The sequence below is a fragment of the Cnephaeus nilssonii genome, assembly GCF_951640355.1.
Source record: "Cnephaeus nilssonii genome assembly, chromosome: 18".
Taxonomy (NCBI): Eukaryota; Metazoa; Chordata; class Mammalia; order Chiroptera; family Vespertilionidae; genus Cnephaeus; species Cnephaeus nilssonii.
In genome coordinates this window covers 12,829,941-12,843,213 of record NC_137089.1, presented here as the reverse complement: position 1 = coordinate 12,843,213, position 13,273 = coordinate 12,829,941, and positions in this window count along the sequence as shown.

Genomic DNA, 13,273 nt, shown 5'->3' with positions numbered 1-13,273 from the left:
CTACAGGTCTTGTAGCACCTGGTTATAAAGGAAACAACTTCACGGGGTCTTCTGAGTTTTGCTTAGAGTGGAGTTTGAAACAGCATTCTACTTTTTGGGGGGGACTGCCTTCCTGCCCCATGAGGGGTGATCATATGACCCTTGCCTGACCTGTTAACATTTTGAACATAGTTATTCCAAGGTTAGAAAGGGTCTCCATATGAGGCCTGACCACTGCTGAGTTCAGAGAGACCATCTTTTGTTTTTGCTCCTTTTAAAACCTTTTTAAAAATCCTCACCTAAGGATATGTTTATTGATGAGAGAGAGAGAGAGAGAGAGAGAGAGAGAGAGAGAGAGAGAGAGAGAGAGAGAAATTATGTTGAGAGAGAAACATCAATTGGTTGCCTCCTGTACATGACCCGACCAAAATCCCAAAACCTAGGTCTGTGCGTTGCCCAGGGAATTGAGCCCACGACCTTTTTAGTGTACAGAATGACACTCCAACCAATTGACCACCTCGCCAGGGCTGTTTTTGCTCCCTTTATCTGGACATTATGCTAATGCAATTTAAGATTTCATTGGATTTTTTTTTAACACTGAATTATTACCAAAAAACCCAGGTCTTTTTTTCTCATGAATGGTTGCTAAATCAGGCCTTTTGTAATTACGCAAGTGGTAATTTGTGTGTGTGTGTGTGTGTGTGTGTGTGTGGTATTGTTGTTGTTGTTTTCAGCCAAGAAAATGGAACTTTCTTATTTTTTCTTTTAAATCTCTCGTTGTTTCTTTCAGACTCATCATGTTATTGGTCCTGCCAAAACATGACCCTTTATAACCAGGTGGTATAAGACCTGTAGACTCTGATGCAAAAGAATGGACCCCTCATTAACCCAACTCCTTTGTCACATGTTGCACCACTGATAAATGGGCAGCCTTTCTAGCCCATAGCTGTGTGTGTGTGTGTGTGTGTATCAGATGATGAGCTTTGTCCTATGGTTTCAGGTCAGTCACTGCCAACCTTTGCCCCCACTTTAGTTTGTATCAACTGTTCTGGATGAGAGAACACCATTTCACCCCTCTTCCATGGCCAATGAAAGGGTAGTAGCCAGGCCTTAGCCGGTGCTCAGTGGTTAGAGTAGCAGTCCTCAGACTGAAGGGTCTTGGATTCAATTCCAGTCAAGGGCACCTACCTCAGTTGCAGGCTAAATCCCCAGTGCTGGTTGGGGTGTGTGAGAGACAACCAGTTGATGTGTCTTTGTCACATCGATGTTTCTCTTTTTCTGTGTCTCTCCCCCTCCTTTCCACTCTCTCTAAGAATCAATGGAAAAATATCTGCAGGTGAGGATTAACAAAAAGAAAGGAAGGGACAGGAAGGGAAGGGGACGGGAGGGGAAGGGAGGAGAGGGGAGGGGAGGGGAGGGGAGAAAAGGAAGAGTAGTAGCCAGGACAACTCCAGGGGGGCATTTAGAATCAGTCTCAGCTGGCCTGTGTTTTAGAATAGAGCCCTTTAGTCGGAGCCCTAACGAACCATCACCATGTAACCAAGTGGTTTGATGAGCCTTTTACCCACCCACATTCCTAGATACCCTACTCCCTAACATTCTTACTGGAACTGAAGACTGTGCTGTAACTGTGTTATCTGAGGGGTCCGGATTCCTTTATGACTCCCTCATCTAGTTCATAGAAGAACCTTTTCATGAGGCTATACCTGCTTCCAGAATTTCTAAGGGCCTCTCTGATTTAAGATTTGCATTTCTACATGTCACCTCAGGCTTCTTAGATGAACGCTTTGCATGTAGATATACTCCAAAGTGAAGTAAAATTCACTTTGTCCTTTGGAATTGATTTTTAAAAAATTTTTATTGATTGATTTGAGAGAGAGAGAAACATCGATTTGTTGTTCCACTTATTTATGCATCCATTGGTTGATTCTTATATATGCCTTAACTGGGGATCAAATCCAGAACCTTGGCGTATCAGGATGATGCTCTAACCATCTGAGCTACCCGGCCAGGGCGAACTTGATTTTGACTGCAGACATCTCCCTGATAGGAGGTACCTCTTTTGCTTCAATTCATTTCCACTGCTCTCTCAGCCCAACACCGCCCTCCTATCAGCTTGAGCTTGCTTCCCCACCAGGAGTTCCCAAGTGCTCGAGGCTCTGAGAAACTGTCAATTATGATCATTAAACAAAATGGGCAACTGGGACACTGAGGATGTGGTCAAAAGTGGAGCCTCTTTCCTAACCCAAAGAAGGGAGGCAAATTGTGCCAGGGGAAGACACCGACTGTCTGTCTGTGGCAGGATAGTAAGAAGCTAGGAAAATTCCTTGACACGCAAAATAAGGGAAACTGAGACAAAATAATTAAACAAGACCAAACTATTTGAGCAATTTACAGCCAGACAATGAATCACAAGATTTTAATTTTCCCAACCAAGGACATCTAATAGCAAATGGTTTACACATTCCAGACAGTGCCTAGATAGAACGGCCTGGTCCCTGACCCTCTTCGATGACGTTCTTTGAAAATAAATCTATCCAGAAAATAACCTCTGAGATCTCTATATGTACATTTTTAAAAATATTTATTATTGAAAGTATTACGTATGTCCTCTTTTTTTCCCCATCGACCCCTTCTAGCCCACTGCCCACCTCAGGTCTCTATATGTACATTTTGATATATTAACATATTGAACACATCTGGAAAGCTAATGAATATTCTGTTAAGACCCTCTCCTAAGCCAAAGAGAGATTAAAGCCTCAAGACAAAAGACCTATGGCAAGCTCTAGCTAGAGTACGCCCACACCCCTCTGCTCTCTTTCTCCTAAATTCTAAAGAACCCCACGAGACTTGCAACCAGGGGAGTAGCGGGCAGTGGCAGCTTATCTCAGGCTTACTCTCTGAACCTCTCTCCAAGGCCCCCTTTTTCTCTTCCCTTTCTCTCTCCTGTTGCTTCTTCTACCTTAAGCCCTTCCTTTGTTTCACTGTCCCCAGCTTAAATAAACACACTCTCAAAATCACCTGGACTTGTTTGTGAACTCTTTCCTGCATGAAGTCAAGAACCCACACACTACTGGCCGACCTGAGGCAGACCCGCGCCAGGCCTGGTTCCTGGATCCTCGATGCAAAAAATAGCGCATAAGAAGTAATTACTAAATCTAACAGGACATTTTATAAGAATTCTTAGATACTGAAACATTCTTCCCTACCAATTCAAAATTAGATCAGAAAACGAAAATAATTTTTCTTTGTAATTGTTAGCCAGTCTAAGATTTAAAACTGAAAGCATAGCAAAATAGAAAGAAAGTACCTGGAAGGCAATCCAAATAAAATCATTTAAAAAGAAGTCACGCTGACATATCTGCTGCGGAACTGTTCATCAGAATGTTTAGACCGGATCCAAGAATGTCAATTCATTGGCTCGCATACTGATTATTTTGGGACCGGACACAGAATTCAAAAGGAAAAATATAAGATTAGCACTCAAAGAAACTGCCAATTCTAAATTTAAAGATATTAGCAAATATACTCGCATTTCTTTCATCAAAAAAAAGTCAAAATACAGTTTTGTATTTAATACAGACAGTTTAAAGTGTCTAAAGTAAATATCAGTTATTTCAGAATAAAAAATATTATGAATCATAAGATGTTAGGTCTTAGAAGAGGAAAGAAGGAAGAATTCAAGAGCTCATGGGGAAGAAAATAATACTGGCTTTTCCCTGAGTCTGGAACAAAGATAGAGAGACTTGAAGAAGAGGAAGCGAGAGATGACGTGTGGAAAGGGAGGGTGAGGGGGTTGATGCTTCCCCAAAGACCCGGATTTTCCAGTAAAGGAAGGGCGAGAAACTACTTTTTAAAAAATATATTTTATTGATTTTAGAGAGAGGAAGGGAGAGAAAAAGACATCAATTTGTTATTCCACTTACTTATGCATTCATTGGTTGATTCTTGTATGTGCTCTGTCCCCACCTCACCCTTGATACCTTGGCATTCTGGACAATGCTCTAACCAACTCAGCTACCCAGCCAGGGCTGAGAAACTACTTCTCTTTACCTCTAGACTATAAAGTTTGTTAGGGTAGCGACTGGATCTGTTTTGTCCCCTACTGTAAAACCCAGGACAGTGCATGGCATATTGTTGATTCTCAATTAATATTTGTTAAATAAAATTAATGAGTGTGGGCATAGGGACTTAGAAGAGTGGGAAATGATAGGAATGGCTTTGTTAGTAGTCAACAAGAAATGAGTAATGGGGTTACTAATTTGAGGCTAGGTCGATGCATTTAAAGCAAATCATTTTTCTGAAGTTCAGAAGCAAGAACAGAAAAACAGACAGATGGGAACTGACATGACCAAGAGAGTAGAATGGAAAAGGGGTGAAGAGGGTCTGATATACATGTGAGAGCAATGGAGGCTAGGCTGGAAATGGGGTCAAGGGTGGAGACAGAATGAAAGCAGCAATAGACTGTCAAGGTCAGGAGATTACAAGTACTTCTGAGGGCTTTAGGCAAAGAGCTTCTTTAAAACATCCATGTAGCATATAGCTTTGTAACAGGCTAAGCATCCAACTCAAATTTTTACTCTAAATTATGTGACTGTTCAGACGTGGACTGTGATTTGCTTTCTTTGTAGCCTGGTTTGTTAATTAAATGAATTTTAAAAAGGAGGGGAGAAGGAAGGTAATTAGTTAGAGACATGATTGACATGTCTTATGTCATTTAAATTATGAGCTATTCAGATTTTTATGTGCATATAAACGTCTATAAATATTTGCTATATATAATAATACTCACAAATACACATTCCATCACAAACACCTGCAGATATTTTCTGAAATATGGGTTAATAACAATGATGGAAAAATCTATCCGTTATTTGAGTTGTGTTCTATTTTCTATGCTGTAGGATTGAGCCAAGATCTCATAAATAGTGGGCTTGAGGGCTCAGAGAATAAGCTGGAGATTTGGAGCTACTGAGGGCAGAGAACTAGAACCAAATTTCTGGGTATAGGCATCTTGTCCAGAATGAAAAGATGACAGTTTGACCAGGATCGAGAACCAGGGGACTCGCTAGGTGGAAGGGAGGGACAAATGAGCAGGTAGTCAAAATCCAGAATTACTGTGTGTTTGCCTCTTTGTAAGAACCAAAAGTCAAATCCTCTCCTAAGACCCTTTAGCCTTTTAAGTTCTTTGCCTTCAGTATCAAATGTACTTTCCCTTCTAGGATTTCCTATTTAAAAGATGAATCTTTTTAATTAATTTTTTTATTGCCTGTTGTTGAAATGCATTCTTTTTATTTTGTTTTAAATTTTTTCATGCCATTTATTTTTCAAATACACATATTTAGGTTTCTCAGGTTGGGAAATTTTCACTTGTGAAAAATAAATGCAAAGGTACATTAGAAGCCTAGTAAACAAAAAATAGTGACTCATTGTTAACTGGGAGTGAGGTGGGAGTGGAGATTGAAAGGAGAAGAGAATTAAAGGAACTTCCCCCTCCTCCAGATTTCCTAAGTCTTCAAAATGTAATGTTTCAAGGGACTTCATTGTTCATTTTGAAGGAAAACAAAAAATTCTACCCTCATTTCCATATTGTGTTTATAAGTCAGTAATATTAAGATGGAAACAAAAGAAATACCTCTTTATGACTGATCATCTACTTCAGTCATCCAAATCCTTGAATCTGATTGCACTGCAGATTTGTACTTCTGAAAATAGAATGTCTCAAGTATTGTTTCGAAATCTCAAAATGCTTGCTATTAAATTATTCCTCTTCTGTTTAACACTGAAACACAAAGAAGATAACATAAAGGAGCTCATGTGATGTATGGAGCCAACAATGTACAAAATCATCTGGATTAGGCACCTTCCTCCTCTTGGTAAAAAAATATGTGACGATACAACTTTAGTGTGTGGGAATTTTTATTTGAACAAAGCCGTGTCAAAGTCACAGCAGCAGAGTAATTGTTCAGTTTTCCTCTCGTGGCCTTGAGACACAGTGGTTAAAAGTTTCACTTTTATCACAGGATATAAAACCCCTAAGAAACTATTTGAAATTGAATACAGATCTCTGGCCCTGAGACTTCAGATATTTTTCTCCCTTGCTTCGTTATCCAACTATTTTAAAAATCTTATTCTCTTTGATCACTGATAGGAATGTCGGCTTGGCACGGTCATTTTAGCTCCACACTTTGAAAACTCCCAAGTATGAATTTCAACAAGTTCACCAAGCGTTCTGAGTTCGCCCCCACCCCCTCCTCCCCATCCCCAAGTATCATTTACTACATTCAAGGTATTGCATGTCATCTCATGCCCATCTTTTTAGATCACACAGACTTTCAATTAGCCATTTTGGATTCTGACCACATTTGCTAGGAAATAACTGTTTAAATATGACTTCTAAAACATTTCTGATGGGATTCCCCTGGCAAAGGTAGATGCGATTTTTAAAACTGAAACCATTCTAGAAATAGACTTGTTTTTGGAAATTGCTGATGAGTTCCCCAGCTAGCATCCATGGAGCTAAAGTGACAATTCCATTGAAGAGAATAAATGGCAGAAAAGAAGGACGAAGGGAGCACCCTACCAAACAGGCTGTTCACTTCCACAGGAGTTAGTTCAGACCACGTTGCCTCTCCCCACTGTTCTCTCTCCGCTTAAATGTTTTGTCTTCTTACTGGTTCAGTGCTGAGATCCTGCCAAAAATATTAAACTCAATTTGAAAGGAAATGGAAAACATAAAAATAAAACTTCAAAAAATGTTATTACAGGGAGGAATAATTTTCTTTAAAATTCTATTGTTCTATGACACTCCATCATCAAATAAAAGCCAGTGAAACCAATATCCACTCATCTGAAAACAGCACTTTTGATAATAGCTAATAATTTACTGAGCTATTACTACGTGCCAGGCACTCTGCTAAATGCTTTATAGTTAATATTGTATCTAATTCTCACAGAAGTCCCAAGAAAGAGGTACTTTTATTACTCTCATTGTAAAGATGAGGAAACAGATGTAATGGGACCTTGATCTATGAGCATTCATCTCTCTGTACAGGCAGACGTTGGGGATATGGAGGTTCGGGTTCCAAATTGCCACAATAAAGCAACTATTGCAATAAAGCAAGTCCTAATTGTTCTAGTATCCCAGTGCATATAAAAGTTATGTTTACATTATACTATAGTCCAGCGATTTTCAACTGGTATGGTCAAAAGCTAGCAAGAATTTTTAAAACATACAATACCTGATTATTTAGTGGGATACTGGTCTCTTTTCCCTTAGATTGTATTGTCAAATAAAAATAACGACAACAGTCAACACAACAATAGTCATCCAGTGTTGAAGCCCTGTCTTGAAGCATAAATAAATAGTTCATATAATAGAGTTGCATCTTATTGGTCGCGTTGCATTATAAGGTTGTGTCTGATTGGTTAATTCTTGGTACCAGAAATCCTTATATACCAGCATAGGCACCTGATATTTTATAAAGTCACTTTGGAGCAAAAGGGTAGGTAATTATTATTGTTATTATTTTTTTTTTTTAGTAAATCAATCAAAATTATACCTTTTTTTGGTCAGATCAGCAAAAAATATATATGTTTTGGTGTGCTGCAGAATTTTATTAAGTAGTTTATGTGTGCCATGAGATATAAACATTAAAAATTGCTGCTGTAGCCGCGACCGGTTTGGCTCAGTGGATAGAGCGTCGGCCTGCGGACTGAAGGGTCCCGGGTTCGATTCCGGTCAAGGGCATGTACCTTGGTTGCGGGCACATCCCCAGTAGGGGGTGTGCAAGAGGCAGCTGATCGATGTTTCTCTATCATCGATGTTTCTAACTCTCTGTCCCTCTCTCTTCCTCTCTGTGAAAAATCAATAAAATATATTTTAAAAAAAAGAATTAAAAAAAAAAATTGCTGCTGTAGTCTATTAAGTATGCAATAGCACTATGTCTAAAAAAAGTACATATCTTAATTTAAAAAACACTTTATTGCTAAAAATGCTATCATTTGAGTCTTCAGTGAGCTGTAATATTGCCTCCATGTTAATGAAACACAATATTTGTGAAGCACAATAAAGCAAAGCTCAATAACATGAGGTTTGCCCGTATTAATAATGTTAGACCTTTTCCTGGAAGGACTCTGAGAACTCAAATGCACACCTTTATTTTTCACCCGTTGAATCAGAGCAGAGCAGGGCCACAATAGGGGTTATAGTATTTTTCAACTTTTAAAGAGTTCCTTCAGTAATTTTGCTCCTAGGTGTGTATGCTAGAGAAACTCTCCCATATGTGTAAAAAGAGATAATGTATAAAAATTCTCACTTATATAGCACTTCAAATGAATGAACTAGAGTTCCACATATCAATATAGGTGTATCTTCAAAACAATTTTGAGTAAAGAAAAAAAAAAAAAAGAAAGCTGTAGAATGATACATTTGGTACAATGACATTTATGTAAAAACGATGTTTAGAATATAAAACAACAAAATATGTTATTTGTGAACACATACTTATGTAGTAAAAGAATAAAGATGTGAACCAGAAAGGTAAAATGTCCAAGATAACAGTTGCCTTGGGAGAAAGGGAATGGGTTGGGGAAGATACAAAGTAGGCTTCGATTCTGCAGGTCTCATTTCTTTTGCTTTAAGAAAATAAGGCAACTATGAGAAAATGTTAACATTTGTTCTTTCAGAAGTTACACGGGTTTGTTATCGTATTCTCTGAAAGTTTTTCTATTTTTAAAAAATACTTCCATTTTAAGAAAGACAAATGAGTATATTCATGCTGAAAAGGGGCAGAAATCACTATATAGAACATGATCTCTGTAGATTTAGAGTAAATTTTTGAAGCAGATTTAACTAGATGCCCAATTTATTCACAAAATAACTTAGTATACCATCCATAGACTATCCAGCTTTGAGTCTTGTGTATTCAGTGCAACCTCCTAAGTAAACTAGTTGTAAAACGTACTCCTCAGTGATTTCACTGAGGTGAATTTTGTCATGGTTATGTCAGCTGCAAACCACAGGGCACTGGCCCCCAAGACCCCACAATATTACCGAGGCATCATCAGGAAGAACAGTTGTCTAGAGACTGTCAGAGGCCACACACTTCTCACCAAGGACTCCTGTTCATGGGTCACCGTTATGATCAGATTCCCTAATCCGCCTTCCTCTGCAACAGCACAGGATTTCATTGTGAAGGTGACAGCCTGAATGCTGCCTAATTAGGCTACGTGATTTCAATAGTGAACGTACTTCATTACATTATTTGGTGTAAGGTTCTAGGTCATATCTAAAAATACCCCAGCTTGAAAATTAACCTAATCTCTTGTTTGCTTTTGTTGGGAATCTTTTCACTTTCTAGAGAATAATGCAGAAAGCTAAATCCAGTATTACATAAGTGTTATTCATTTGTTTAAAACTATATTTTGTAAGTGAGAAAATTATTCTTTGTGTACATTTAAAAATAATCCCTTTCAGTTATATAACTAGCAGTCAGGACCAGTTTGTTTGTGGGCATGTGTTCATACACATTTTTTTTTATACCTGTCTTGCTTCAAAAAGGAAAACAGATGGGTTACAGATACATATAATATAGCTCCAGAAAAATAAAATCTGAAGTTAGTGAAGGAATGGAAACAGAATTTAAGCCAGGAGTGAGTTAAGTATATAAATTGCATCCTGTTTGATCTTATACACAGGCCGGAAGGCCACATATATGGCTCTGCGCTTACTCACAACCAAGGGAAATACTCTTAGTTCCACAATTACGTAATCACAAGACAAAAACAAGAGAGATAATAAACAAGGGAAATAACTGTATCAGGTGCTAAAACCAAGGAAAAATATTTTCCAGATATTGCATGAGAGAGTATTACAGTCACAAACTCCATGGCACTTTCTTATAAATCCCTTAATGAAGGCCCAAAGTAATAGACCAAAGTGAATTCATTAAGGAAATCTGAGGAGAGGAAGGAGACATGTCAGGGGATTGGGAAGGGAGTGGCCTAGGCACAGTCCAGGGCTACAGCATTGCAACTGTTTGTCTTGACATGGGGGCCATTACCAGAATGACCATATAATTTATCATCTAACCCAGGACTCTTTGAGAGGGAAAGGGGGTACTATTAATAATTAGGCCCCCCACTGGTAAAGCCAGGACTGTCCTGTGCACATTGGGCCATCTGGTCACTCTAAGTTCTTGCTCATCACCCACTGATACCCTGCTCCCAGTGCATCCACCACTGTGGACCTAGTCAGCCAAACCTCTCCCTCCAACATGTGTGTCTACCCAGCTCTGGTTATAGGGGACTCTGGGGGTTTCTGGCCCAGGTCACCAGCACGGGGTAGGCTTGTTCCTGAGTCAGCCAAACAGGGAAGGTAATCAAGAAAGACTGGAGTAATCAATGGGTAATGGTGACCTGAGGATCCAGTCTTTATCAAGAGAAGGTTAAAGGCAATGTCACTTCTGGATGATGGAAGGGAGCGGGGAAGATAGGTTGTATGTAATTGGATGGATCCCATGAAGAGGAGACAGACACCCTCTTTTCTGAAAGGCTATGTGAAAAATAAAATCTGAAGTTAGTGAAGGAATGGAAACAGAATTTAAGCCAGGAGTGAGTTAAGTATATAAATTGCATCCTGTTTGATCTTATACACAGGCCGGAAGGCCACATAGGGGTACTGTTTTTACCCCTATTTCATGGCGGGGATCTAGTGGAAGGAAACTGCTTAAAATTGGGATATTATCATAATGGCTACAGTACTTACGTTGTAGTTCTCAAACAAGTGATATGAATGATCCGGAGAGCTTGTTAGAAACTAGATTCCAGTATCCCAGCACCATAGCTAATGATTGTTAGTCTGAGATGGAACCCAGAAATCTACTTTAATGAACATTCCAGGTGGTTCTGGTAATAATGGCTCTAGCCTACACTTTGAGAAGCACTACCTGATTAAATAGCCCTTAAAGAGAATCTAACCTCCCCACAAGAAGGAGTGTGTTGGGCCGGCTTTGGGGATGATACAGTGCCGGTTCTCCTGTGGAAAGGGGTGTGAGAGATGGAGCAGGGGGAATATGTGGATGATCAGAGAAGCTCAGCCTTCAGCCACCTGAAGGATTTTTCCATTGAGGGACCTTGGTTCTCAATTTGAAAGAGAAAAGGCCTCTCCTCTCCAGATTCCCTATAACAGTGGTCGGCAAACTCATTAGTCAACAGAGCCAAACACCAACAGTACAATGATTGAAATTTCTTTTGAGAGCCAAAGTTTTTAAACTTAAACTTCTTCTAACGCCACTTCTTCAAAATAGACTCGCCCAGGCCGTGGTATTTTGTGGAAGAGCCACACTCAAGGGGCTCGCGAGCCGCGGTTTGCCGACCACTGCCCTATGAGGTCCTAACAATTGAGAGAACCACCCAAGAGATATAAATGAGCTCATTTAAAAACTCTTAGGTGGAATAACTCCCACTCAAGCAAGCTTCTCTTTATCTAATAATAACAGTAGCTAACAATTATTGGTGATTTACTACGGCCCAGCCTAACTACTGTACCTGCATTTACTCATGTAGTCCTGAGAACCACCCAATGTGGTGGGTACTGTTTTTACCCCTATTTCATGGCGGGGCGTGTGGAGCACATCCACAGGGCACCATGCATGATCTATGTCTGTGGCGTGTCCTGTGGTAATACAGGGCACAGCCTTCACATCTTTATACACTGGGGCCAACATGGTGGGTCACAGGAGTTCTGTAACTTCCCCACGGCCCCACAGCTAGAACCTAAATGCTGAAACCTCGTAGAGGAGAAAAAGGAGAGAACTGTATAAGAAGAAATTCCTATGACCCTGCCAGAAAGAAAACGAACCAACGTGGACCTCAGTAAATTTATTTACATAATGATGGGTAAGGGTGAGTGGCCAGGAAGTAGCACATTCCAGTGAGTCAACTCTGCCAACTGAGAATCTCCCAGGTCTTCCTGGATGAGGTCCCAAGACTGCCGCCCCAAACCACATGAAATGACTGTGGGAATAAAGGCCCCACGCTCCAACTCCTGGTTGCATTTTTCCCCAGCGAAACCAACTCCAGGCAAAGCTTCCTGCCACCAATATCCTATCCAGTACTCCTGCAACATGTATCTATCAGACTTTTGGTCCTCGTATTAGAGTGATTTTCTATGTGTCTGTTCCTCTGCCAAGTTTACAAGCTCCTTGAGAGCAGGGACAACGCTTTACCATTTTCGTGTCTCCCGATGTTTACGGAAGGCGTGCCAGGTGGGCATGGCTAGATTTCTTTGCTTGCTTCCTTGCTCTTTCCTTGGCATTAAGTTCCTCGTCTTCAAAAAGCTTAGTGGGAGAGACCTACACATAACAATGAAGTACTTTACACAGCAAATTATAGAGGTGAGTACAGGATTACTGTGGATTGACTTAACCTGTAAGAACAAGCAAAGGTTAATGTAATTGAGCCAGGCAGAAGAGGAGGAGGAAAAGGAAGAAGAAAGTAGGAACAAAGAAGAAACGACAGGAGAAAGGAGAGAGGATGTATGGTACCACAAAAACTTGATGTGGCTGAAGAAATTCACACTTTGTGACACCAATGGAGGGGTCAGGGTGGGAGAAGAGTCTGAGCGCCGGAGCCAGGCTGCCTGTATGGTCCAAATCCCAGCTCTGCCACTTACCAAGACTTGAGCAAATGACTTAGGATCTGGAGCTTCAGATCCTAATGTGTTGAAGGGATAATAATAGCACCTACCTTTTAGGATTCTTATGACAATTAAATGGCTTAATATTTATAAAGCACTTAGAACAGTTCCTGACATGTGCTATGTACTCCATGAAGAATAGCTATTATTGTAACCCTATTGTTCTCTTTCACACAGCCTTACAGAGTCTGCCTCTAAAACAAATACCGAAACCATCCACTTCTGTCTCCATCTTGGGCCAAAGAACTATGATTTCTTTCCTGGATTCTTGCAGTAGCCTCCTAACTGGTCTTCCTGCTTCCGTCCACTCTTGTTCTCCCACAATCTGATCCACAAAGCAAACAGAGTGATCCTCTTGTTGCTGTTGTTGTTAATCCTCACTGGAGGATATTTTTTACATTGATTTTTAGAGAGTAGAAAGGGGGGGGGGGGGAGAGAGAGAGAGAGAGAGAGAGGAGAGAGAGAGAGAGAGAGGCACATTGATTGGTTGCCTCCTGCAGGTACTCCAGCCAGAGCCAGGATTGAGCCTGCAACCATAAGGTACAAGGTATGTGCCCTTGACCAGAATTGAACACGCAACCCTTTAGTCCACAG